The sequence below is a fragment of the Conger conger genome, chromosome 14 (genome assembly GCF_963514075.1).
Source record: "Conger conger chromosome 14, fConCon1.1, whole genome shotgun sequence".
NCBI classification, from domain to species: Eukaryota; Metazoa; Chordata; class Actinopteri; order Anguilliformes; family Congridae; genus Conger; species Conger conger.
In genome coordinates this window covers 5,295,755-5,323,635 of record NC_083773.1, presented here as the reverse complement: position 1 = coordinate 5,323,635, position 27,881 = coordinate 5,295,755, and the positions used below count along the sequence as shown (strand labels likewise).

General features: G+C 44.3%; 1 protein-coding gene across 1 annotated transcript in view; it reads left to right on the top strand.

Moving 5' to 3' along the window:
• The window catches only part of LOC133110334 (potassium voltage-gated channel subfamily D member 3-like), a 103,897-nt gene that overhangs the window by 20,657 nt on the left and 55,359 nt on the right, over positions 1 to 27,881 (top strand). The gene's annotated exons all lie outside the window — the stretch shown is intronic.

Below are 27,881 nucleotides of genomic sequence, written 5' to 3'. Positions count from 1 at the left end.
GATGGATTGAGTCCCACACACACCGCCACGCTGTCCGCCACACTGCCGCTGGACTGGGCCCGGTTCTGTGTGTCTCGGCGGTCCTGGGTGTGTGTGTGTGTGTGTGTGCCTCCGAGTCGCCGTTCCTGCTCAGTATGAATCGGAGTCTGACCTTGGAGGGCTCGCCCAGCGCACTGGTGAGTTCAGCCTTATGTTTATTAACGCCACTGCGATGTCGGCCCTTTCGCTTATTTTGAGCCTGTCTCCATGGCGACTGCCAGCTCCGGTTCTGGACCCCCTTTTTTTTGGGGAGGCGGGGGGTGGTTTAGCTTTTACACCAGAATTCCGGGTTAAGGAAGCCTTTTCCGAAGGGCATGAGAGTCAACCTGGAAGATTGGGAAAAGGAAGCCTGGGGCCCCTTAATTAGCTGCCAGGCTTCAGGCCCTCAGTAATTCCCGCCTGCGTAGATGAAAGGCCTTCAGTGGGAAGCACTGCATGTTCTTAGTCTTGGGCTCGGAGGATGTACTCTCAGAAATAAAGATACATTTTTGTTCTTCAAGGATCCAATTTATCAAATGTACCCTGAAAGTATAGTAATCTTCTCTTTGGTTACGAATGAGTACATTTTCCAAGAAAAGAAAAAAAAAAAAGGAACAAATGAATTACATATTGCTGGCTATGGGTATGTGCATTTGTACCTTTTTAGGCACTTATCGTGCCTTTATCCCTGAGAGCGTGGGGAAAGGAGGTGGAGGTGGGGGGTAGGTTGAGTGGTCTCTACTGTGTCACATTGAGGGGAAAATTACTGAAAAAAACCAAAACAATGGTCTTTATCTGGAGCTGGATCTGCCGGGATAGTCCCACCACGGACACAACGGCAGCTGGGGAAGGGTTAGGGGTGTAGGGTTGGGTTAGGGGTGTAGGGATGGATTGGGGTGTAGGGATGGGTTAGGGGTGTAGGGATAGGTTAGGGGTGTGGGGATGGGTTAGGGGTATAGGGATGGGTTAGGGGTGTAGGGATGGGTTAGGGATGTGGGGGTGGGTTAGGGGTATGGGGATGGGTTAGGGGTATGGGGATGGGTTAGGGGTATAGGGATGGGTTAGGGGAGTAGGGATAGGTTAGGGGTGTAGGGATGGATTAGAGGTGTAGGGATGGGTTAGGGGTGCAGGGATGGATTCTCTGGGAAATGGTTCTCACCCAGGAGGAGTAATGGAGAGCCAAAGAAAGAGAAAGAAGCAGTAAAGGGAGAGAAGGAGTGAAAGAGAGGAATGCGCAGTCAAACAGACGTAAAGAGCATTTAGAGCACTCTCTCTTTGAAAGCGTGTATTTTTCTTCTTTCCGTTCTTGAAAGCCTGAGAGGCGATATGGCTCTTGCGCTCCTCCCGTTATGTGCAGAAGGAATATGGCTTTACATGGACACCCTGCAGATGAACACCGGAAGTCTGCTCCGCATAATTGGGAGATTATATTATGAGCGCTAAGTGTACAACTTCAAAAGAAATGAGACCGTAAAAGCTTTTTAAAAAAATATCGCTGTTATGCTAGGCAGACTCAGGACAGGATAAAAAAAGGGTACACTAATTACTTGCTGAGATGTTGTATTTTCATAGAGATGTATATATGTTTGTGTCACTGAATACCAAAGAGGGTACGGGCGAGTGTGTAGCTAGAGAAAGTTGCTCTCACACAATTTCCGTTGCATTGCCACTATCCTTGGATGGAAGCATTCTTACAATGGGCGCAGTATGTGTAATCACATAGCATGTTGAGATACTCAGAGTCTTCAGGCTAGGACAGACACGCTAATGGATACATATTGCATTGAGGCAGAAGAGGAGACCACTCAAATCATCACGACTGCTTTAGTGTACCTTCTTATTTCCGGCTGTCTAATGGTGTCATGTGGGAATGAAAGGCAGAACTTTAGCCTGGGTGAAATTACGGCGTGGTATTAATATGTGATCCGAGAGCGTCTGTGGACTGCGAGACACCCCACCCATCTCCTAATGCCGAATGAAATCCTCAGCCCTGAACCCACCTTCCAGACTACATCAAAGGCTCCTCTGATCCTCTCTTAGCTATCCTCTTTCATTCTGCTTTTTCCTTTTGGGACAATAATGCTGTACTGTAGGCAGAGCTGAGTAAAGACGGATTAGCTGTATAATGATTTTATTTACTTTTGTCTTCAAAATGATTTCTTCTGGTAACTTTTCTGTTATGAATTATGAATGGGTATTTTGTGCTTTCTTTTGTATTCCTGAGACGAACACCGATGTTGTCCCCGTTCGGAAGATTCTCTGAATTAGTCTGTTACGGTAAGTTCCTGTAATGTAAAAACAGTAACGTTTCAGTACCGTATAGCCTACTTTTAAGGCATAGCTTATTGTGGTTTACGTGTGTTATCGCCGGTCTTTTATTCTGTTCCTTTTGAGTCAGAGTTTGAAAAGAGAAGCGTTGCATCTGCAGTGGCATCTCCTGTCACTTCCTTCCCTGCTTTGGGGGTGCGGTTTGTTTGCCCGTCTCCCTTTGGCATTTCAACGCCTCAGGCTTCAGGGAAAGGTTTTGAAGAAGGAAGATCTGCTCGTTTCCTCTGTTCTATTCTTAGGGGTGGCTGATTCAAAATGGCTTCCCCAGCCAAATCAATAACTGTGTGTGCGTGTGTGTGCGTGTGTGTGTGTGCGCGCGCGCATGTGTGTGTGTGTGCCTGTGTGTGTGTGCCTGTGTAGGAGAGTCTGTTGGGAGGAAAGGCATTTCGCATATCGATCCTTATGGGACGGCCTGTAGCGTAGTGTTTAAGGTACATGACTAGGACATGCAAGGTCGTTGGTTCTAATCCCGGTGTAGCCACAATAAGATCCGCACAGCCGTTGGGCCCTGTGAGCGAGGCCCTTAACCCTGCATTGCTCCAGGGGAGGATTGTCTCCTGCGTAGTCTAATCAACTGTACGTCGCTCTGGATAAGAGCGTCTGCCAAATGCCATTAATGTAATGTAATGATCCTGATTACCAGTTGAATATTTCACGCATTTTCAGCAGGGCCATGTCAGACTCGAGGCCGTCCTGATGGCAGGGCACCAGGGCTGAAGCCAAGCGCAGTAAACATGGCTGCCATTTCTAGATGAAGAGAAGAGAAACTCTCATGGGTTCCTGACAGGTCAATTAAAGTTTGGCTGTCTTTACTGGAGTGTCTGACAGCTTGCGTTTTAGTGCCTCCTCAGACTATCCCTCTGGTTCCACTAGTTATGTGCAAAAAAGCCATTTAACATTTATGTACATTACAATTTAGCAGAAATGTTTCTCCACAGAAGTTAATGCCTGTCCCCTTTAGAGGACATGAATCTCTGGCCTTAATCTCAAGAACCATATTACATTACATTACATTACATTAATGGCATTTGGCAGACTCTTATCCAGAGCGACGTATGGTTGATTAGACTATGCAGGAGACAATCCTCCCCTGGAGCAATGCAGGGTTAAGGGCCTTGCTCAAGGGCCCAACAGCTGTGCGGATCTTATTGTGGCTACACCGGGATTAGAACCACCGACCTTGTGTGTCCCAGTCATGTACCTTAACCTCTAAGCTGCAGGCCACCCCTATGTTCTGCTGTGTTGAAACCTACACTAAAGGGACATTCAATACAAATTACATTTATTTTATTCAGAAAATATTTTCACTACATCACGTTTTATTTGTATCATGTAAAAAATTTGTTTTCGGCTGGGTATTAGGAGGATGTTCAGGTTGGGGTCGAGTCTAAACCCTTTGCATTACAAGCCCATTTCCCTGATATGCTACACTGCTGTTTATCCTCCTCCATTGTGCTGGGCCATGTTTTACAAAGCAGGATTACAGAGCTAGTTTGATAACTGCACAGAGTAAAACCCAGAACAGCTCTTTTTACGTCAGTCCATGTTCCAGATCTTGGAGGGCTCCGGGTTTTTCTCAGTACATTTATACAGCTAACTCAGTAATTCAGCTTTGTGAAACAGGGCTCTGGTGTATGTAAGTATTATGTATTGGGCTCATCAGTAAATACACAGGGGGGGGGCAGAGTGTAGCTGATGATTAGAGTCGATGTGGGAATCTCCACAACCTGGTTTGCTCATCGGGTTCCTGTGGGAAATGTCGTCATACCTGAGTCTGGCGACTGATTGCCCGCTTGGAGCCAACATGGTGGCACCAGGCTTCCCGCTTGTAAAATGGCCACCTGACTCCCAGCACCTGCTGTAAAGACATCTGCTAAGGAAGTGAGGTCATGGCGCTCCCATCTGTCTCCAACAGGTTAGGGATCACGCGGCGAGCCTCAGCTTCTGCCTCCAGCCCATACAAATCGGCCAAACGAGAATATTTTTGCTGCATACTATGCTACACAGAACCGAGAATGGCATTGATTTTTATCAACTGCTGGGAGGCTACAAAGTGAAAACTCTTGTCAGCTCGTAGTAGGATTACTGTCTCCCCCCTAGCTTGACGTTTCAAATTTACTGACCAAATGTTGGTTGAGAGATTCCTCCAGTGTCACCTTTATTAAAATACTGATACCAAAGTGAGTGTGCTAACATTGTCTCCCTGTCATTTCTTTGGCTGCCTGTGTCGTGCAGGCCCAGACTGTGTATAAATATACATAAGCCATAAAATGCTGAATTGATATCCAGTTTCTTGGTGATGCACGGGCTGAGCACCAGACACTATGTCATCTCACAGGGAGGAAAAGCGCTGTCTGCCAGAGGAGTGAGACCTGCCGTTAAAAAAAAAATATGCTTTTCACTATGTTTCGCCTTTTTATAGACTGAGTTGCAGTAAAGGGTTTGGTTAAGTCATGTTTTTTTTGTTTTTTCCAAAAAAACCTTTTTTTATAAGACTTACTGCTCTTATTAGGGGTTGAAGCACGAAGTTCAGACATTTGAATATTTCATTTTTATGACTCTGGTGGATGAGAGAGGACCTTTATTGAACAACCGTAATGAAATAAAATAATGAATACAGTATGTCTTTGAAGGCTTTTAGGATGGAAAATTATTTATTGTGAATAACAGGAAAATATGTTTATAGTCTTACAAACAAAAAGTAAAAAAAAACTGCTGAATTTAGAAATGAGGTTTTAAATGTTTTTGAAAAAGTGAAATAAATGTGTTTCTAAGACTGTAAAGAATTTAACTTTATTCAACATCCTCAATGGAATAAATGGATTCCAATGAGTCTGACCAAACCTGAAAAAAATGCGCTTGATTTGGAAGCAGCACAATATATGTAAGACGATAATGTTATGTCTGAACAGTGGAAAAAAATGTAGAAATTAATAGTTTATTTTTGATGGAATTTCTCCTGAAATACAGGAACATTTTAGATATGTGTTTTTAAGACTCTGCTCACAAAAATACATTTGACTTAAAAATAACTATAACTTAAGAATGTAGTCTTGCAACAAGATTTTTAGGATGGAAAATGATGTCTCCTGAAAAACTGGGAAAAATGTAGGTATTTAAGACTTTGTTGGATAAGCATGTATTTTTATTCAACATCCACAATGAAATACATGTTTTGCAACAAGTCTGAAGAAATTATATTCAACTTGAAAAGGAGCATAATATCTCGCACTGTAGTCTTACTGCGTGTCTAAAAAGTAAAGAAAAGTAGAAATGTTTTATTTTTATTACTCTGGTCTGTGAGATGGGATCTTTATTGAACAACCATAATGGGGAATACAGGAACCATAATTTTTATTGAAAATGTCAGCTAATCAGAGAAAATAGTGAATTACACCAGTAATGTGATGGTTAAGTCATTTAAGGCACTATGACAAAGATATTAAAATAATGTAAATGAAACATGACATGGCAAAGATGGCATATTGCCAGATAACGTAGCCACAAACTGTATCAATAACCGTATATATAATTTGGCGAAGATTATATATACGGTTGGATAATTTAGTTTGTAAGTTTTTAATTCTATTAAAACGTTGCCACCAGTCTTCATAAATGCAATATTTTAAAGTACTATTGCAGTGTTTTATTCATAAATAACACTACTTTCTCTCATAACACAGTCAAACAGTCACTGAATGGAGTGCATAATCGATCTTAGAGCAAGTCGATGGGCCGAGTAAGGTCGCACGTAGAAGCTGTCCCTTGAGCAACCACCTAAATGATAGTTCAGGGAACACACGTAGAAAAGCAAACAACTTTAGTGAGGTATACCTTAGAGAGTATAAAATATTTATTCTGAAAAACAGGAAAATATATAACTATAGTCTTGCAAAAAGATAAGGGGACAAAATGTAGAAAATCTAGAAATGTAAAAACATTTTTAAGACTATATAGTCTTGAATATGGACAAATATTTATCTTATATCCAAGGTTTTAATTTTTTTTTTGAAATGTGGTTTTAAATGTTTTTTGAAGACTTTTAGGACAGACAAATATTTGGAAAACTGCAAAATATTACTAGTATTTATTATTCATTTTTTTACAAAGAAAGTGAGGGAAAACGTGGTTAGAAAGGTTTTAATGTGGTTAGAAATGGGGTTTTTAAAGACTTTTAGGGTGGAAAAATATTTCTTCTGAAAAACAGGAAAATATGTAAGACTATAGTATTATATGCCAAAAAAGTGAAGAAAATTCAGAAAATGTAGAAAAGTGGTTTCAAATGTTTTTTGAAGATTTTAGGGCAGACAAATATTTATTCAGAAAACATGTAAGACTAGTGTTATATCCAAAAAGTTTTTAAAAGTGCATAAAATGTAAAAGTGTGGTTTTACATGTTTTTTGAAGACTTTTAGGGCAGACAAATATTTGGAAAACTGCAAAATATTACTAGTATTTATTATTAATGTTTTTACAAAGAAAGTGGGGGAAAATGTGGTTAGAAATTTTTTAATGTTGTTAGAAATTGGTTTTAAAGTTTTTAAAAGTGCATAAAATGTAGAAGTGTGGTTTTACATGTTTTTGGAGACTTTTAGGGCAGACAAATATTTGGAAAACTGCAAAATATTACTAGTATTTATTATTCATTTTTTTACAAAGAAAGTGGGGGAAAATTTGGTTAGAAATGTTTTAATGTTGTTAGAAATTGTTTTTTTTAAGACTTTTAGGGTGGAAAAATATTTCTTCTGAAAAACAGGAAAATATGTAAGACTATAGTCTTATATGCCAAAAAAGTGGAGAATTCAGAAAATGTAGAAAAGTGGTTTCAAATGTTTTTTGAAGACTTTTAGGGTATAAAAAAATGTTTCAGAAAAAATTTAGAAATTTAGTTTTAAATATATTTTGAGGACTTGAGCCTGGAAAAGTATTTCTCCTGAAACACAGAAAAATATGTCATACTATAGCATTTAATATAGCAATAATATAGCAATAATATAAAATTGTGTTTTTTAACACACTTTCATTACCATTTATTTTTTATCAATATCCACAATGAAATGAATGGTATACCATTGTAAGATTAATGGAAATTTGTGTGAAGATAGTGATGATCCTTTTTGGCTTGAAATTGCCAACCATGGCGTAATAATAGAATGACGAATGTTGAATCGGTGAAATACATGAAATCAGCAGAATACACCTCATGTCCAAATCCTGGAAATAGTGCTTAAATATTAATTGTACTATATTATTTTATTTTTCCGGTCATGTTGATGTGAGCTCAGCTTTTCAACAACCATGGATAAATAAATGAACAAATAAAACTGTCGTTGTTGACACAAAAACAAGGCACATCCAAATCATATTTTATCTATATTCATATTTATTTTACGGGGACACTCACAAATTTGCATCTGTTACAGCTCATGATAACTGCCAAGTCACGATAACTGATGGCACAAAGACCAAATTCATTTAAAAACGCCCCACCACACCTTCCGCCCCATAAAATGACATGGTAGTTTATTACCACCATGGGGGGGTGGGGGGCGGGGGGCAGTGAGCTGTTACTGCTGCCTGTAAGGAGCCAAGACAAACACGCAACAGAGAGAACATGTCCTCACCGGACTGACATAAAAATAATCAACAAAAACTACAGGAGAGTGCATAAGAGCATCACACAAAATTGGGAAAATGGAATAACGGGGTATGACCAAGCCCAAGTACTTGAGCCAGTGAAACGTTTTATATTAGCAGTTAAAATACAAGTTAAATATTAACAGACTGGTCGTGGAAAATCTACAGGAATAAATTGACAAAGCGGATAGCAGATGATGGCCTGAAGTGTAAACAAGTTGGTAAAATAGGACGTTTTTGTTTTACTGCGGCCGTCAGCTGGCAGCCATACCGCCATGCAACCTGTCCCTGCCAAGTGGCTGAAGCTAAGCAGGTGGTTGGTTAGTTCTTGGATGGGAGACCTTCAGAGGAAATATGTTGCTGCTGGAAGTGGTGTTGGTGGGCCAGTCGGGGGTGATCTTCCCTCTGATCCCATACAACCCCAATGCTCCAGCGCTGTGATGGGGACACTGTGCTGTAGGAGACCTCAGGAGGGTGGCAGGCACCGACTTTTATGTTGAATATTAAATATTACACATGAAGCAGCCTGTGTAATATGGACGACTATAGTTCCATGTCCAAATACTTGTATTTAATTAAATGTTTTAATCGGTGTACTGATTCCAGATTCCATGTATTGAAAATGGCAAGTCCTTAGTTTATAACAAAATATATAAACTATATATATATATGATATATATATGATGTTAATTGCATTAGTGGGAATGCAAGGGTTAATAATACAATATTATGATTATGATGATTGTTAAATTCTCTGCCCTCATGACCATATAAATCAGCTGCTTATGGAGTCAGTGGGAGTAATATATGGTTATGATTCTGTATGAGGGCAGGGGAGAAGTCTAAGGACACAGCAGTAATGCAGATATAAACATGCCCAGTATTTTAACAGGGTGAAAGAATAATGATTTGTGTAGAAGGTTGTTGTAGAAGCAGAAATGAAGGAATATCATAGAACATCTATAATGAGTGTCGATAAACATCCAAACGGGGTGAGATGGGTGGTGGGATTTATTTAAATCCAGTAGTTTTCTTTCAAAGCCAGGTCGGACATTTTAATCAGAACCTGTCCAGCTTACTGTAATCTCTCTCGAGTGCCCAAGAGAGCCTTTGCCATAGATGGTCCGTTACCTCCACATGAATCTACACAAATGGTCAATGCCCAGGTATATGCATCTGAATCACAGGACAGGGCTACCACTTAAAGGGCATTCAACTGAGGACATAACATGGGTAACGGTGTTAGGTTGGGTATCACAGTGCTTTATCATATCAAACCTGCAAGGGCCAGTGATCATTTGGTGCTCAGGTCCGTGCTGTGGTACATTTTCAATCCATATTTTACTGACCTTTCCTAGGATTAATTTCAAGCTCCCATAAGATACTATGTTTGAAAGGGTAGCTTCAAATGGATCACTTTGTTGTCCTGGATGCTCTTTATTGCCATATGTATGCAGTCCGTCACTACTACTGCTAACACTCTGATTATACAGGAGGTTCAGGTAGCAGCCATGCCACCATGCGATCTGCCCCTGCTGAATGGCTGAAGCTAAGCAGGTGTGGGCTTGGTTAGTTCTTGGATGGGAGACCTCCTGGGAAAACTTAAGTTGCTGCTGGAAGTAGTTTTGGTTGGCCAATAGGGGGTGGTCGTCCCTCTGGTCCAATAAAACCCCAGTGTTGTGGTGGGGACACTGTGTTGTCGGAGACGCCATCTTTTTGATGAGAAATTATAGGTCCTGACTCACTGTGGTCATTAAAGGTCCTGGGACACAAAGAGTAGGGGGTATCCTGGCTCTTTCAACCTGCCACCTAATCATCCCCTGGTTCAATTGGCTAAATAGTTGTTCTTCCCCTCTATACCTCAGCTGATGTGTGGTGAGCATTCAGGCACAAAATGGCAGCTGTGAATCACCCTGGTGGGCTTCCCCCTTGTGACTATAAAGAGTGTGAGAAAAGTGCTATATAAATGCAATGATCCATGCAAAGATATGTGTATTCCCTCATAGTGAGTACTGTAGCTTCCATATGTACCATGTTACCCGTATTAACAATCAATCATCTTTTTTTTAAATTCTTTTTATTACAAAGTATCGAAACAGAATAGCAGGGTGACCATGTAACATAACCGTTAGAGAACTGGGCTTGAAACTTGTGTCTGTAGTAGTTGCTCCAATGACCTTCGGTGTGCACATATTGTACGTCACTTCGGATGAAAGAATCTGCCAAACACGGTCAATATAATGCTATGGAAGTCCTCTCGTGTCCTCAGTCCACTTCCTGCATTACCCACAAACGCTCCTGAGGGCTGCAGAGCTGGACGGGCGTTTGTTTGACCCGTGTGTGATGTTCCTGCTGGTGCGGAGCTCACCTTTAGACACCGCATCCTTTTAGAGCAGAACCTGTATGTGTGTGTGTGTGTGTGTGTGTGTGTGTGGAGCACCTGTACTTCCGTTACAAAGGCAGGGTCCATTCCACCAGCTCTGCAAAAGAGACAGACGTCATTCTCACAGACGTGAGAAGAAGTGACGGGTAAAGTAGGGCCAGAAATGAAGGGTGAGTGTGGAGGGGCGGGGAGGGGTACGGAGGGGGGGTGATTGGGGCTGCTAGCCCAGCTCCTCTCAGTGGGGACCGCGTGTGAAATCAGGCTGAGGTGTTTTTCGGCTGAAAAGGGCCTCTGATTGTTTCCCCCCGGCATTCCGGCGCTCCGGCGCTCCGGCGTTCCGGCAGAAGTCATTCCGAGCCCTCGGACGTCCCGGCTTCCCACCGTCCGCGGCCCGGAAGACGGGATCCGGAGGATTGATGAGCGCTGAGGAAGCCCTTTCACCACACGTCCTGGAGCGGCCCCCGGGGGGGGGGGGCAGGATATTTCGGGCGTGTCAGCGGCGTGTTTTTTCCAAGTTTAAACTGACATTCTGACAGGCGGTAGTAACCTTTCGTCCACCCCTCCGAGTCAGCCCGAGAGCCTCTCTCCACCGCTCCGCCCGCTCTCCTCCTCCGCTCAGCTCAGCATTAGCCTGGTAAAGACGGGAACACGTTCGGGGGGTTTGGGGCGACTCGTACGAGACGTTTTGCTAAAATACGACCGTCTGCAGCTCCCCGCTGTAGCACACCTCGGATGAAATCTCTAAATGGAGAGAAATGTTGTTCTGCATGTAGGTCATGTTCTCGGCTGCCTTAATCAGTGGCTATATATAATCTGCTTCAGAGAGACTTTTAACACCCCTGTGTGCTAATCTATAATTCGGAGACGGGAAGGAGAAAGGAGAAAGGCTTGGCTGGATGGCAAAAACAAGCACTTTTCTGCAGCGTTGAGGTAGAAGGTAGGCCCCTGACTTTTATTAGGGGTCAAGTAATTAGCTCTACATAAAGGTGTGTCTGTGTGTGTGTGTGTGTGTGTGTGTGTGTGTGTGTGTGTGTGTGTGTGTGTGTGTGTGTGTGTGTGTGTGTGTGTGTGTGTGTGTGTGTGTGTGTGTGTGTGTGTGTGTGGAGGATGCTAAGGGCTCAGTTACTTAATTGGGGGTGACATGGCTCAGGCAGTAAGAGCAGTCGTCTGGCAGTCGGAGGGTTGCCGGTTCGATCCCCCGCTTTTGTCGAAGTGTCCCTGAGCAAGACACCTAACCCCCAAATGCTCCTGACGAGCTGGTCGAGCTTGCATGGCTGCCAATCGCTGTTGGTGTGTGTGTGAATGGGTGAATGAGAAGTATCAATTGTACAGCGCTTTGGATAAAGGCGCTATATAAATGCCAACCATTTACCATTTAATCAGAGCAATGTCCTTGTCTTTACAACCACCCCTCCCGAACCGGTCAGTCTGTAGACACTGGCCTCAGAGTTAGCCAATGAGCTAATTTAATTTTCATCTGTAGTCCCTAACCAGCATGTATATGGACATGTGTATTGGAGCTAGGGTTAGACTTAGTCTCAGTGTAAGCCCAAGTCTAACACTGTTAGAAGTGTGTAAGGCCAAATCTAAGACCAAAACTCAGATTAATGATATTTGGTTCGGGTTAGGGTTGTAGCTATGACAGCGGAGCTACGGGTAAGGTTTGTGTTTTTGAGCCAGGCATAGACTGACCTAGACATTTTTTTAAATAGTGTAGTAGGCGGAGCCAGGCTGAAATAGTGAGTGCAGTCACTCTTTACTCTCTTGCCTGAAATGACACCCGGAATTAATCTCAGTATTTCAGCATTTCAGCATCTGAAACCTAGGAGGTTCTCTAGAAAGCTGACAGGCAGCTTCAGACAGAATTCATCTTTTACTTTTTGATGTTGAAGCTCAGATGTGGAAAAAGCAGGCATGGGTAACCTTGCTGGTAACTGAAACAAATCTCAATGCACCAAGCAGCCATCTGGCAGACACAGATACATTAACAGCCTTTACGACGATCTCTCGAGATTTAATTCCTCTTTTTTCAAAGACAATAATAAGCTGAATCCACATTATTTAACAGATACCTGCTGCCAGTAGCTAACGGTTACTTGCCTATGTTATACACTCTCTGATTAGTCATCAAGGCTTCGAGACTTCTGTCAGGAGTTGGAAGTTAAATTGGATGGTGCAGATTTGAGCCAAATCTCTCGTTTAATGAACACACTGTAAGCAGCAGTCAAGTCAAATCTTCTGAAACCCTTAAATATTTCTCCATACTGTGTATAAAGACATGCAGTCCAAAGACATGCAGGTTAGGCTGATTGGAGAGTCTAAATAGCCCGTGGGTATGAGTGTGTGAGTGAATGGTGTGTGTGCCCTGCGATAGACTGGCGACCTGTCCAGGGTGTATTCCTGCCTTTCGCCCAATGTATGCTGGGATAGGCTCCAGCCCCCCTGCGACCCTGTTCAGGATAAGCGGGTTCAGATAATGGATGGATGGATGGGGGTAAAAATGCATGTAGAGAGTGCAAGTATTTGGACATTGGTACAAATTCTGTCATGTTGGATCTATATTTTTAATTTTAAATTAACCTATGAGGTCACCTTTAATGAGGGTATTTACATCTAAATTGGGTGATCTGTGTAGGAATTCCATCCATTTTAATACGTAGGGCCCGCCCCACTTTGACACACCCAGGGCGGAATTGAACCAGCAACCCTCCGACTGCCAGACGACTGCTCTTACCACCTGAGCCAATATCGCCCAATTTCTCATTGTTCAGGTGTATTCAAAGCTTTCGGTTGCCTTCGGAGTCCGTCGTTGGCGTTTGTCATCGTGAGGACCGCAGTTGAAACGACCGTCAAGGAAGCCAGTATTTTCAGCTATCGTCTCATTTCTCAGTCAGGGGACATGGGCCACGCGACAGACTCGCCGGACCGGACCGGACCGGGTCTGAGGCCATTTGGCGCTGGGCAGCGAGGGCTGTAGGAGGCGGGCCGGGGCGTGCGGACCTTCGCTCCGCGTAAAACAGCGCTTGGCGTCGGACGCGGGGGCCAGATGGGCGGCTGGCGGGATCGGCGGGGAGACGGAGCGCGAACGCCGCAGAGCGGCAGCAGGTGGCGCCGTGGGGGTCACGGCCAGGTGCCGGGAGACACGTTTACAGGGGAAGGGAAGGGTCAGGGCCGAGGAGAGCGCCCCCTACAGCTCACTGCAGAGAAGGCAGCACTCGCCGAGGTTTATTAGGTATTTATTAGACTTATTTTTTAGACTTCCCCTGCTGTTGCCTATCCACTTGGAGTTCAGATGCGTTGTGTGTTCAGAGATGCTCTTCTGCATACCGCTGTTGTCGTGTGTGGTTAATTGCGTTACTGTCAGCTTTGACCAGTCTGGCCATTCTCCTCTGACGTCTCTCATTAACAAGGCATTTCTGTCTGCACAACTGGATTTTTTTTTTGTTTTTTGCACCATTCTTTGCAAACTCTAGAGAAAATCCCAGGACATCGACAGTCTCTGAGATACTGAAACCACCCTGATTAGATAATCAAATGAATAAGTAGGTATAATAAAGTAAAAATGTTCCTAAAAAAGTGCTTGGTGAGTGTATATATGCTGAATATTGTTAGCAGAAACCGTAACAGGCTTGTTATGGTCCGTTTCATTACACATTTCGTGGACATCCTTATCCACAGCAGGTGAGAACAGAGATGGGTTCTTTGCTGTAGTGGACATTTTGATTTGATCGTTCATTTTTGCAATTTTGACACACTAGTGGTCAGCTAGTGGAACGATTCTTTTATTTTATAATATTATTCATTCTCTTAACAGTTAATCTGTCTCTCGACATGGTACGTGATTGGGACCCACAAGGTGGGTGATTTGATTCCTGGTGTAGCCACGATAAGATCCACAGAGCTCTTGAGCAAGGCCTTTAACCCCACATTGCTTAGTCTAATCAACTGTAAGTTGCATTGGATAAAAGAATCAGCCAAATTACATGTAATATAATGTAATGAGTTAGCCGGATAACTGCACTGAACCCACATCCGCCATTTTAGAATATCTTGTCTGATTCCGGTGTTTTGCCTGAAACAACAAAATAATCTCAGAAAACAGAAATGGTCCCCTGAACATCCCGTATCCTTGACTACACAGCAGTTCAAATTCAATCAGAAATTCTTACGCTGTTTGCGGGCGGAAGCTTGGAAGTTTACCGGGGGGGGTGGTTTGTTTTAGATTTTGACTCTGTGACTTTAAAATATTAATCTGTGCCGTCTGTTAAGCGAAAATAAAAAGACTTTGCTGTCGTACCTGAGAGAGCGCCGTCTGTGAGCAATCCGTCAGAAGCAACACGTTTTCTGATTTGATTAGAAATCGCTTTCTAGACGGGCATCTTTCTGCAGCCCGACTCCATATCCCCGACGCTGACTGTTTGATATTCATAGAATGTGTAAGGATGAATGCAGCTGTCAGATGGTGCAGACGGGTGCAGACAGGTACCCCCCCCCCGTGCTCTCTGTCAGGTGGAACGGTCTGGTTACCCCCGTGCTCTCTGTCAGATGGTACGGTCTGGTTCCCCTGTGAGATCCAAGGTAGTGGCAGTGACTAATAAGCACTCAATATCTCATTTGGAGCTGTCGCCCGGTAACAGATTAACCCGTGAGCGTCTGCTCACTGCCGTGCAGGGCGGTGATAAAGGTTTCGTATCTCTTCCAAGGGCGTTCATGGCTTCCTGTCTTTTAATGGCTAATTGGGTTTTTGGTGAGTCAGCAACTTTTAAGGCTTAGGTAAAGAGAGAACAACTTTGGGCAGATGACTCTTTGAAAACACTCTTCACTTTGGGGGTGTACATTTTTTGTGCGTATGCTATTGGCTTCAAGGATGTGTGTATACTTGAAATTCTGTCACTGGTTTATCACACAAGGCTGAAACTAGTGTGAAATTCATGAACAGTGCAGACAAATGTAAAGACTGCACAGTGGAGACTGACTTTCAGGAATGGTTCTGACGGACGACACGTTTCCCACACTGCCAACCCACCAAGATTTATTTTTCCTGACAGCAGAAGAAATGAGATCTTCCCTGTGGAGCACCTGATGCATCCAGGTGCTCCAGCTGAAATGACAGTGTTCCGCCTTGACCAATCAGCGATGAGAATGGTTGGAAGTGGTGTTCCATGCACCTCATGCTGTGTTCCCTCTTGACCAATCAGCGATGAGACTGGTTGGAAGTGGTGTTCCGTGCACCGTGCAGTGTTCCCTCTCGACCAATCAGTGATGAGGATAGTGCCACTAGCTGTGCTGCATTGGATGCCTTATTATGGATAAGACCTTCAACTGATTGTAACTGTTTGACTCACCAGCGAGCATCGCAGGGCTCAACCTGGGTCTTGACCGTCTGGTCAGAATGCCTGCGCAAATTCAAAAGAAAAAAAGTTTATATTCTATAAAGTCACATCGAACCATTGCTTGAAAAATGCACAGTAGAACATGACAGAAAGTCTGTCGATACTACAGCTGGAACATCAGCTGGTTGAAAATTGTCATTGCATCACTCCCAACTGCCAGGCCAGAGGTACATTTGGCCAAAAAAATTTATACAATACCATGGGAAATTTTAAACGTTTTTTTTCTTGAATTGAGTGATGCAAGTTCCATTAATCTGCCAGTAAGATGGTAGACGGTAGACTGCAGACAAACCATGAAGTCCCATTAAGAAGATAAAGGAGGAGTTGGGGCAGCCACTCAGCCTTGTAGGACATTATCACTCTTAACCAATAGTACATTATCAACAATGATATTGCACGACAATTCTAACCCAAGAGTAAGTTATTTTTATTTTATTTATTTCTTCCAAAAGTCAATGTTCTAGAACTCCATTGCGTTCAATCGCCAGTAGTGGTTGTGACATCAGCATTAGAATGTTCCATTAAGAACATTCAAACACATATTTGTGATGTCACACAATTAAATAATACATTTTTCCGTTTTACCTCTTGTGCAGGTATGTTCCTAACAGGCATCCGTAGAAAAATAAATGACAGAAAAGTGCACGTAACTGGGCAGGTTGTGTGACTAGGTGCTCAAAATCTTTGTTTGTACATTCATCTCGGAAACGTGCAATCACATGAAACTGCAGCGTCGGGTAGATGTATTCAGCCGATTTATCGCAGCGTGGAAGGCTGAAATGATGGCAGCGGGTTTGGCTATCTCCGCATCTCCACACTACTGACTTTCTGATAAAGACACCATCTCGCCGCGGGGCGATAGCAGTGTAGTCACGGTAATACCGATGAGCACTTTTAACTCACTGATGTGTGAAGGATCTTAAACGTGCGCTCAACTAGAGCCTTGTGAAGAATAGCAGAATAGGCTTTGTCCTTGTCCTTAATTAGAGAAGGGGCAGAAAGGGATCAGCATGATCAGGAGACATTACATTACATTACATTACATTGTTGGCATTTTGCCTTATCCAGAGCGAAGTACAGTTGATTAGACTAAGCAGGAGACAGTCCTCCCCTGGAGCAGTGCAGCGTTAAGGGCCTTGCTCAAGGGCCCAATGGCTGTGCGGATCTTATTGTGGCTACACCGGGATTAGAACCACCGACCTTGCGTGTCCCAGTCATTTACCTTAACCACTACGCTACAGGCCGCCCTGAGATGGGAGAGATGGGATCAGCACAATCAGGAGAGATGGGATCAGCACGATCAGGAGAGATACGGGATCAGCAGGATTAGGAGAGATACGGGATCAGCAGGATTAGGAGAGAGGGGATCAGCAGGATCAGGAGTTCACGGTGGGAACATCAAAGCAAGGCCTAGTTTTACTGAGGTTGTGTTGGTTTTATTAACTACAAATCAAAACCAGCGGACGATTGATTTTATCTCATTTTATAAGCATATTCAAATCGATAAAATGCATCTTGCATGATGGTTTTCCACTCTATTAGCATACATTAGCATAATTCCACTGGTGTATCTGTATCTATTTATGTATTTATTTATTTTTCAGGCACTTGCACTGGAAACACAGCAGGCAGATGTATGGGCAATATTTCAGCTGTCATTCAATACAATGGTATTCTTCTGGTAATCTTCTCAAGCACTTCTTCCATGAAAGGTCTCAGTTGCATAATTAATTACAATGTTTATCTAATTAATTTAAACCAAACTCTTGAGCACTGTTTTTTTTGGTTTTGTTTTTTTTCCCCTCCGCTGAGTTTGTTTATTAGAAAGCAATTAGGTAATGGATCGGTGACATTGTTCATTAACCTCTCTCAATGTTCCTGCGAGATACCGTTGTGCGTTCCTGTAGAATATTGAAAATCAAAAGTGTGTCAGAGTTTTATTGTGCATAAGTCGGGTGTTCTGGCATGACTTGGGTTATTTAGCAGAGATTTTTTACATAGTACCTACTATACTGTTGGATATACTGTACATGTACTGTATTTTGAGGACCCAGTAGTTACAGTGCACTCTCAGAAATAAAGTGATAGCAGAGGAAAGATTTTGTTCAAGGGTCAAATTTCCCAAATGTACCCTGAACATACAGTGCAATATACTCATTTGTCCCCTGGCAGAATGTTTTCATTCAATCAAAAAAGGTACAAATTAATGATATATTTCTGGCTAAGGGGTACAGTTTTATCTACCTATAGGGTACCCCAGCGACAAGCATTCGTACCTTTTTGGGCACTTTTCACACCGAGGCTCCTGAAGGGGTCAGTCCTGTGGGCCTTGCGCTCCTCCAGTGTTTTGGTTCCCCCTCGTTTCCCACGGCGACCAGCGGGGCCGGGACCCGCCGGAGAAGCAGAGAACACACGGGCAGATCTGGCACCAAAGTCTGCGGTCAGGAAGATTTAAGGGTCGGCCAATTGAATCCTGCGTTACTGACTCGCGCGGCTTCTTATGGGCCGTAATGGGAAACAAATGGTCTCTCAGCACATCCGTCACGGAGAGACGAACGGAGCCAGGATCTGGGCCCCGTCCAATCTCAACAGTCTGGGGGAGCTGGGCCCAGGGTGAGGCAGGCAGGCAGGCTGGTACAGGCCCATGGGAAAGACGGGCAGGGATGAGCCCAGCCCCTGACTGGCACACGCATACACACCAGTCTGGCTGAATAACATACAGTTGAGTTCCTGTGAGAGAATATGATATTCCCCTGTGCTCTTGTGATGGTGATTGATTGATGGATTTTCATTCATGCATGTAAAAACAACAATCCACGGGATAACATGATAAAGTGTAAACACTTATTTCCCTGTTGGAATAGACGGGACAATAACAAATAATATCCAGTTTGTCACGTAAAAAATAAAAACAAAACAAGTACTCCTCACATCAGCAGTGCAATGACAATAAAATAAATAAAATCTTCATCCCACCCTGTTCTCCTTTTTATGCACAAAACATTGATATACTGTATCTAGGGCACTGAAGGTTTTAACCGAAACAGGATCTCACAGGACCTGTCTACTTGCCCGTCATCTTTTCCCAGCGATAAATCGTACCTGACCCCTCTGGATTGGGCCAGTTTGACACTCAGTGGAAGGCTGTTCCACAGTGAGGTCCCTGTATAAAAACAGGGCTGTTCCACAGTGAGGTCCCTGTATAAAAACAGGGCTGTTCCACAGTGAGGTCCCTGTATAAAAACAGGGCTGTTCCACAGTGAGGTCCCTGTATAAAAACAGGGCTGTTCCACAGTGAGGTCCCTGTATAAAAACAGGGCTGTTCCACAGTGAGGTCCCTGTATAAAAACAGGGCTGTTCCACAGTGAGGTCCCTGTATAAAAACAGGGCTGTTCCACAGTGAGGTCCCTGTATAAAAACAGGGCTGTTCCACAGTGAGGTCCCTGTATAAAAACAGGGCTGTTCCACAGTGAGGTCCCTGTATAAAAACAGGGCTGTTCCACAGTGAGGTCCCTGTATAAAAACAGGGCTGTTCCACAGTGAGGTCCCTGTATAAAAACAGGGCTGTTCCACAGTGAGGTCCCTGTATAAACACAGGGCTGCACACTACACTGTTCACACACTGGCTCTGGTACTATGACCATGCTAATGAAAAATGGTGGATAGATTTAATGGTCAAACTTTACACGAAGGGTACATTACTGTTACTTAGCTGACACTTTTATCGAAATCAACTTACATTGATTAGACAAAGCAGGGGACAATCCCCCCTGGAGCAATGTTTGGTTAAGGGCCCAACATCTGCACTGGTCTGATTGTGGCTACACCGGGGCTTGAACCACCAACCTTCCAGGCCCCAGTCAAACACCTTAGCCAAAATTCTTCATAACAGGAATTAACTGATGTAAAAATACATTTAACTGAGCATGTAATACCTTTTTACATTAGTTCATGTATTTACATTTCATATTTATACATTATCAAACTGTAGGATAAACTTACAATTAGTTCACCATTAACAAACGCGTCATTTGCTTTCTTTCATTCCGATATGAACTGGCTTTATGTCGTTGAATGATGCACAAATAGATACACATAAGGATGTATAGTAGTACTCCTCAGTAGTTAGTTTGTTAACAACTGCATTAATAATGCCAATTGGACCCTTATTTTAAAGTGTTACTGGTTTACCTCCTGGAAGCGTCCAGCAGTGTCAATACTGCTGTTTCGGATAAGTGCTCTGAACGGCTCCCCCTGGCATGTTTGTCAGAACAATGAAATTATAAATGCCCCACACTGTACTTAATGTAGTGTATTGCTTTCTGAAATGGGATTCCAGCCCTTCTATGTTATTCCTCATAATCCATGGCTAGGCATCACATACTTGATTCTGATTGGTTGATTCCTGATATTGTAATGGTGAAATTGTCAAGAATAATGAGGTGCGAAATGTACCGTACTGTATTTAAAGTGGTGTCTGAGTTTCATAAAGGGAATTACAGCCCTGTATGTTATTATCCCTTGTGCTATGGCTTGGCTAGGTACTTGATTCTGATTGGTTGAGAGGGTGTTATTTTCCTAGAACCTGCACAGAATATTGCATGTCTATGAAATTGGCTACTTGAAATGGCCTTGTCCCCGTTCCAAACGAGTGTGCAGGCCCATTCAAAATTCAATTTAAACGGAACATTCTATTTACAACTGACAATAACTGCTAAAGGTAGCAAGAACAACACAACAATTTTGCCTAATTGAGTGTTTTTCTGCTGCGCGCAGCTGTAGTGGAATAGGCTGTTCCAGACTTTTGCGTTTGTATGAAAATAAACCGCTTCGGGGCGGCAAGCCGCTCTAAACCCCGTCGACACACACACACACACACACACACACACACACACACCGCCCTTCCGTGGATTACTTTCACACAGCTTCCCGTCTTGTCGGTTTGTTCTTACTTAACGCACGCGCTTAACACACACGCTCAGCGCGACGGGAGCAGCGATCGGCAGAGACGGACCGCGGCGCTTCCCTCGCCTTCAGCGGTGGGGCGCTTAGCGGAGCGAACGGTCGGTTGAGCGGACGGGGTCTGTCCCTTCCCAGAACCATTACAGCCTCCCCTCCCCTCCCCCAGTGTTGGCAGAGGCCCCGCTCTGTAAAAAATAAAAAGTGGCATCTGTTCTCTCCCCGCCTGGCAGCAGGCAGCAGCTACTCTGAGCTCTGTTTACTCTAACCTGCCGCGGCGACAGGTTTGCGCTACATGCACCCGAGGGCTCTCCACGCCAGACCTGTGTTGTCCATTTTCTCCGCTCCGGGATATGGTCTCTTATCGTCGCACGGCAACATTTCCGAGGCTGGAAGGGGAAGGAGGACCCTGACCGCCATGTGCATCCACTGCGGCGGTGTTCACACGATACGGGCCTCAGTGAGGATCCAGGTATCGTTAGACAGGCCATCTTGTTGCTCAGATACCAGGTACAGGTGTCGTAGTGCTGGGCTTAACGCAGAAGCCAGCACCCACATCCAACCCCGAGACGGTACATCCCTGGGCGACATGGTTAGCCTGTCTTCGGCTTCCATACACCCCTAAAATAAAAACAGGGTGCAGGTTTCTTTCGGATAAAAATCTGGTGCCAAAATCGTTGAGTGTGTTCAGTAAAAGCCACACGTGGGTCTCGCGGGAAGTGATGCGGTAGAGCTTTAGTCCGTCTGTGATCGCGTCTGTGATCGCGTCTGTGATCGCGATACGCCCTGAAATCAAAGGTTTCTTTCCGATAAAAATCTGGTACTCGGTACCCGTGTGAACCGTTGAGCGTATTCAGTTCCCTGTACACGGGAAGTCTCACAGGAAGCGGATAGAGCATTAGTGTGATGCCAGCGCACACAACAGGTAGGGTGGATGGGCAGTGGACAGTGACTCACAGGCTGGCTTCCTCTTGGGCTCCGTGCTGGGAGGGCAATCTGCTGCCCCAGTGTCCCCTCTCCCCTCCTGGAGGACCCTGGGGGGGTGGTGGGGGGGGGTCAGAGGGGTAAATACCAGTCTTCTCACAGGACTGCATTTAAAATCACAATTTCACTCCTTAACCCTTTCCTCTCCTTTACCCTGAAAAGGTGAAGGTTTGTTATTTTTTCCAAAATTCCTAGTCGGTGTTCTAGAACTCTGTTGCTTTCGGTTACCAGTCGTGATTGTGACATCAGCATTGGAACGTTTTTTTGCGAACATTCAAATTGCATATTTGTGATCTCACACCTTAAAGGGTTTAAAAAAATAATAATTGTTTGTATCATCTCAAGGGGAGTGAGTGTTTTTTTGGTGATTCACCGAGCGTTCAAGGCTTGTGAAGGCCGTTTATTTCAGTAGTCTAAACCAAGGTCTGAACGGTTTACCCACCAGCTGATTTCCATAAATATTTAGGAATTATTTCCAGAAAGCACATTAATTCCGAGCGTTTAGAAATAAATGCAAAAAGTATTAATTGTAAGGTAAAGCACAGGTTATTTCTAGAGAGCACCGTGTGGTGTGCTGCATATTAAACAACTTCCCTTTACATTTCTCTCACCCAGATTTAAGCTACTGAAAGCGTTGATGAATTCACAAAGAAGTCGCCCACGCTCTTGTAAATGGTTGGCATTTCTATAGCGCCTTTATCCAAAGCGCTGTACAATTGATGCTTCTCATTAGCTGTCTTTGCTCAGGGACACAGCCTGGGCGGGGGATCGAACCGGCAACCCTCCGACTGCCAGACAACTGCTCTTACCGCCTGAGCCATGTCGCCCCCTGTCTTGCGTTGTGCCCCACGCAGCTTTGTGCCTACTTGCTCCCATACTGACCACATCGCTTTGCATTATGGGGGCAGTGTGAACACGCGGTTTTTCATTCCCATCTAACAAAACACCTCAGTGCGGTGGTGATGTTACCGTTTTTTCGCCGTACAGGAGTGACATCGATAACAAACGCGTTCGTCCCGACCAAATATAGCGGCCGAGGCCCACGCCAGGGAATTCTCCTTCGCCTGCGTGCTCCACTGACTTACTTCTGAACGCACTGGGCATGCCTACTGAGACGAGGGGGGCATGAGAGAGAGCCGGCCCCAAGAAACCCGCTAAGAGACAAACATTTTTAGCGCTTTGGTTTCTCTGCCAGAGGCAGCCCAAGCTAAACTGCTACTGTGGTGAGCAGTGGGGATCTCAGAGCTCACACCCGTAATGATTGTTTCGGCGTTCCCCAGGGGTCTGTCGCTGAAGATTGGGCCCTGGGAAATAATCGATACCAGAATCACCGGGATTGAACCGGTCCATTATATTGACCGACCAGTTAGGACATTGTAAATCTCTTCAGTAATTACTAAATTGATTACTTTTAGATGACAGCGTCCCAAACGTTGCTTGAAATAACGACTCCTTGTGCGTTATTTATAGCCGGTGTTGACAGGACGGTGCTCTCGGGGAGTCTGTGTCCACACCCTGCCTTGTCTGTATTATTAAACCAGCCGGGACGGGCCACCGTTCCTGGGTATGTGGGTGTGGTGCGCTGTCTGATTGTGGTTCTTATAGCCTCCTTTACACTCCAAATCTGTTTATTTTTTACTGTTCTCACACGGAATCTTTAGAGATTACGAATAGTTTTTTTAGAGCGTTTTGAATATCGTTTTTTATATTCACCAGAAAAGCGTGGTCGAATAAAACCCAGATTAAACACTGCTGTAATTCTGTCCTCACAGACTGAAGCTCACTGCCAGGAATATTTATAGCATCATAATCAAGTAAAATTACTATTTGTTGAGCGGGGAATCAAAGCTGGGAGCGTACAAACACAGCGCAAGCAAATGAAGCTCCGCACCGGACAAAAAGAAATCGGCGCGGTTGTTCCAATACATATTGGAGTTATTGTTGCGTATACTGCATAAGTGAGATTACTGCTTTTTAAGTCGCTGTTTAATTGAGAAAAGGGAGAGAACAGCTTTTCAAGCAGCCCTTCGCCTGAACGCCCAGCCTGGAGGACTGGGAGGTCCAGAGGCGACAGTAAAGAGTTTTCTTCATCAATAAGTGTGTCCCAGACCTGGTGCTTCAGTAGTTCCTTCTCCGCTAGGACACTTGCTAGGACACTTACTAGGACACTTGCTAGGACACTTGCTAGGACACTTGGTTCAGACAAAGCTCACTCCCGAGGATGCAGGCAATGAGGCAGCACCAGAGACTTCGTCCTGGGGCTCAGCCAAAGAGTCCCCCGTAGGAAAGAGAGTGTCCATTAACCGCCATTTACCAAACAAAAAAGAGCAAGCCGTTCCCTGAAATTCACTGAGTATTTTCCCTTTGTCCACGCGCCCAGAAATGAACATTAAAAAACCTAGCGAATGAGCCAATTTTCCCATTTGGATATTTTTCACAATAGCAATTCCGTTTATGGCTCTGGTCCGATTTCGTTTGCGTTTTAACAGCCGTGGCGAGCGGGCGTGAATTCATACGGCGGCCATTTTGCGGTAATGGCGGCGTGGAGTAGGCCGTTACTCAGGGGGAAGCCGCAAAACGACGCTGTACATATACCGCCGGCTGTGTCTTCGGCTTCAGCACCACTCCTCTCGTGAAGGACGGCGCGGCTAATGAGGGCCAGTAATCTGTGTCACTACGCTTTACGGCACATTAAGTAGTCTTTTTACATCCTCCTCTCCTTGCTTGTGTTTAACCGCGGATTTCAAAACCACCCTCTTACGTAACCCTATAATCCAAAACTGCATTTATTGCAGACATTGGGACTCTCAGTGTTTTTATTTTCATAAAATTTGCATTAATTTTACTGTGCTAAGTAAATACAAATGCAAACACATCAGTTCAGTTAAATATACTCTTGGCAAGAGTTAAGGTACTCTGTACTCAAAGCAATTTTAACAGGCCATTACGCAGGAATGTATGCATTGTTTTTACTTTAACGATGAGATTTGCCGCAGTTGATTGACAGCCTTATGTAGCCTTTTGTAGTCCTTGCTTGTGTAGACTGCTGATGCTGTCTCTTCTACCTCTGTGCTTTTCCTTTGGGTGAATTAGAGCAGGTGGAGTTATGGTCAGACGCACAAAAGACACCGGATCGATGGCTGGTCCTCTCTTGGGGGCAAATGTCCGGTCCCAAGCTTATCCCCAGCAGGATGATGGGATATTAAAGGTCTCCGTTCTGCCGAAATAGCTGGAGTGGCTTTTCCCCCCCCACCTGACCCCACCCCACCCTGCCCTGTTCAAACACCATTTCATAACGAGGCTCTCCAAACCGGAATGTTCCTTCATCCCTCAGCCCTAGCAACAAGCGTTCCCATAGTAACTTCACTCAGGATGAAGGGCGTCTCCGGAGTGAGAGTGGAAATGTGCATCGGGGGGGGAATTCTGCACCATTTCAAAAAATGGGTCTGCGGTACACTGTACAACGTCGGTTTTTCAAAAATTACACCCATGCAATCTTACTGCGTTCCAAATGACGAATTCCTAATTGAATTGTGTGCTAAGAGGGCCTCCTGTTTTTGAGGATTTTGAGGGGGGGGGGGGGAGACGGGCGGTTTGGATGTACCTTATTTCGTTTAGATGCTCCCCGCATACTCCCTGTTCAATCAGGGCTAACATGTTCCCACTGAAGCGCAGTGCTGATCCTTAGCTGTCATTTAGAGGCAAAGAACACAACAAAGGGCTTACAATGAATAGAGCCCAGCGGTCTGTATATATGGAGACATTATGCACTTAAAGACCCATTCTGTAAACCCACTGAGCAGCGCTTTGCTCATCCTGTCATTGTACTTGTTTCTTTCTCCATTTTTTAAAAGACGACTAAAACGCTACAGACATGAAGATGTGATGAAAACCAGTGCAAGCAAGTATAAACAAAACCAGTACATTTGGTAAATGTGTAATCAATAATTTTAACGCAATACTCTCCGGTGTACTGTAGCTTCAGCGCACATATAAGTCATAAATATAAATGATGAATATAAAACAGATGAAAACCTAAAAATTTGTGTTTGGTCTTGCTGAAATGATTATAGATCTTGGCTTCTACCAGCCTGGATAGACTGGCACTCACTAAGGGCTGCTGTGGACATCAGGGTAAGAGAAGAACATTTCGAGCTTTGCTACGGCATTCCTGAGGAACTGTAATATGTATGGTGTGAGCACATAAGAAATGTGCTCCACAGAGATCAACATAGAATAGGAAAAAGCAGAGATACCGAAAAGCTTAAAGGATTCAAAAACCGATATATACACCAGAAATCAAATAACAAATAATAAAACCGTAATGGAGACCGATAAATAATTTATAATTGCGCGATCAGAGCTGTAAGATGGTGAATAATACATTTTAAAAAACACATTTTAATGAAATAATAAGTAAGTAGCTAACTTAGAAAAGTTTGATTAAAGGCAGGATCTCGGAGTATGAAAACAAAGAGGAATGACTCATGGCTTACACATGACCCCCGTTGGGTCCAGCTCTGTCGGGTTACGGCTAGAATTAGGGTTGTTACGACTAAACTCTGACGGGTTCGGGTTCGGGTTAGAATTAGGGTTAGCAGGGCTATGGTTAGCATGATTGTGTGGGTGTCATTATTTTAATAATTACAATAACTTGTTATTTAGCTGACGTTTTTATCCAAAGCAACTTACAGTTTATTAGACTAAGCAGTAGGATTGCCCCCCTGGAGTTAACGGCCTTGCGGACATTATCGTGGCTACTCTGGGGATTGAACCACCAACTTTCCAGGTCCCAGTCATATGTACCATAATAAGCCACTAGGCTATAGGCTGTCCTGTATCAGTTTCTCAGGAATGAGGTAATTTTGGTCATGTGGGGGGGGGGGGGGGGGGGGGGGGGGGCGTCACCATGGAGACATCATACGCTCCACTAGTTTGTCTCGGCCGTGACTTGCAGCTCACATTGATTTTGCACTATTCTCAGTCTCCGTTCCCCGCTCATCAGAAGGTAAGGCTGCTCGTTCACAGCTCCGGGGGCCCCCGGTATATGACTCCGCTGAGCTTTTCAAATGACAGCGCTTTAAACCATCTTTTCTGCTCCATTCCGTTACTGCCGCTCTTAAACAGAGGTCATCAAACTCTGATGGTCCCTCAGGCCCGGGAATTTCAGGTTTTCCACCCTCTCTTTTAGAGCATCTGAGATTCCTGTGGTGAGGCGTTGAGGTCTGGGCCAATCAGCAGCACTCATTTAACTGTTTGGTTAATTACCCAGGGGATCAGAAAACCAGGGCTGGGTATGGATTTGAGGGCCAGGTTTAATGATCGATTGGTTCAAAACAGGGGTAGGCAACCCTGGTCCTGGAGTGCCACGGATGTTTCCGGATGATTAAAAGTCTGAGGCTGAATATTCTAAATGGTGAAACGCTAAACTCCTCCAGCACACGGTCTCCTGCATTCATTAAACCTGATTAATTACAACTAATTAAAAGGAATCCAATAATGTGGTTAAAGCTTTGAATGGAGCAAAAAACCAGGACCATCATCTGGCACTTGAGGACCAGGGTGGCCTACCCCTGGTCTCAAGTCTCCTCTGTTCATCTTCCACATCCAGAACTAGGCCTGCGAAGGCCCTTCTCTTCCTTTCCAGGGAGACGTGCATAAAATAAACAGCTCAGAGCAGCAATGAAGTGATATGATTTGCTGTTATTATCTTGTAAGTATGATTATTTTCCTGGCGGTCCATCTTTTGCTCTGTATTGGAGCAACAGGGGTTGAGCTCGGACGGAACCAGATCTATGGCTCCCGTCTCTACACTCTCAGAAAAAAAGAAAGTTTCTTTGGCTTTTCTCCAGAGAGGAGCCCTTTTTAGTTCTTCTTGGAACCCTCCATCATAGGTATAAAGAACCATTTTGCCCGACCAAGAACTAGATTCTTTGATGGAGTTTTGGAACCATTTTTTTTCTGAGATTGCACCTTACAGGGACCTCAAAAGCACACCACAGTGCATTGCACTGATTGGAGCAGGAAAGGTGCGAGGGGTTAGCATCAGCGCCCTTAGTTTAGTAAAGTGGCTCTGTACTCTCCCAAAGCCGCAGTCCCCCCTGGACAGACCTCCACAATGCAGTGGAAATTGAAAAAAAAGAAAGTCAATAATCGTTTGGAAACGGACTCAGGGGAAC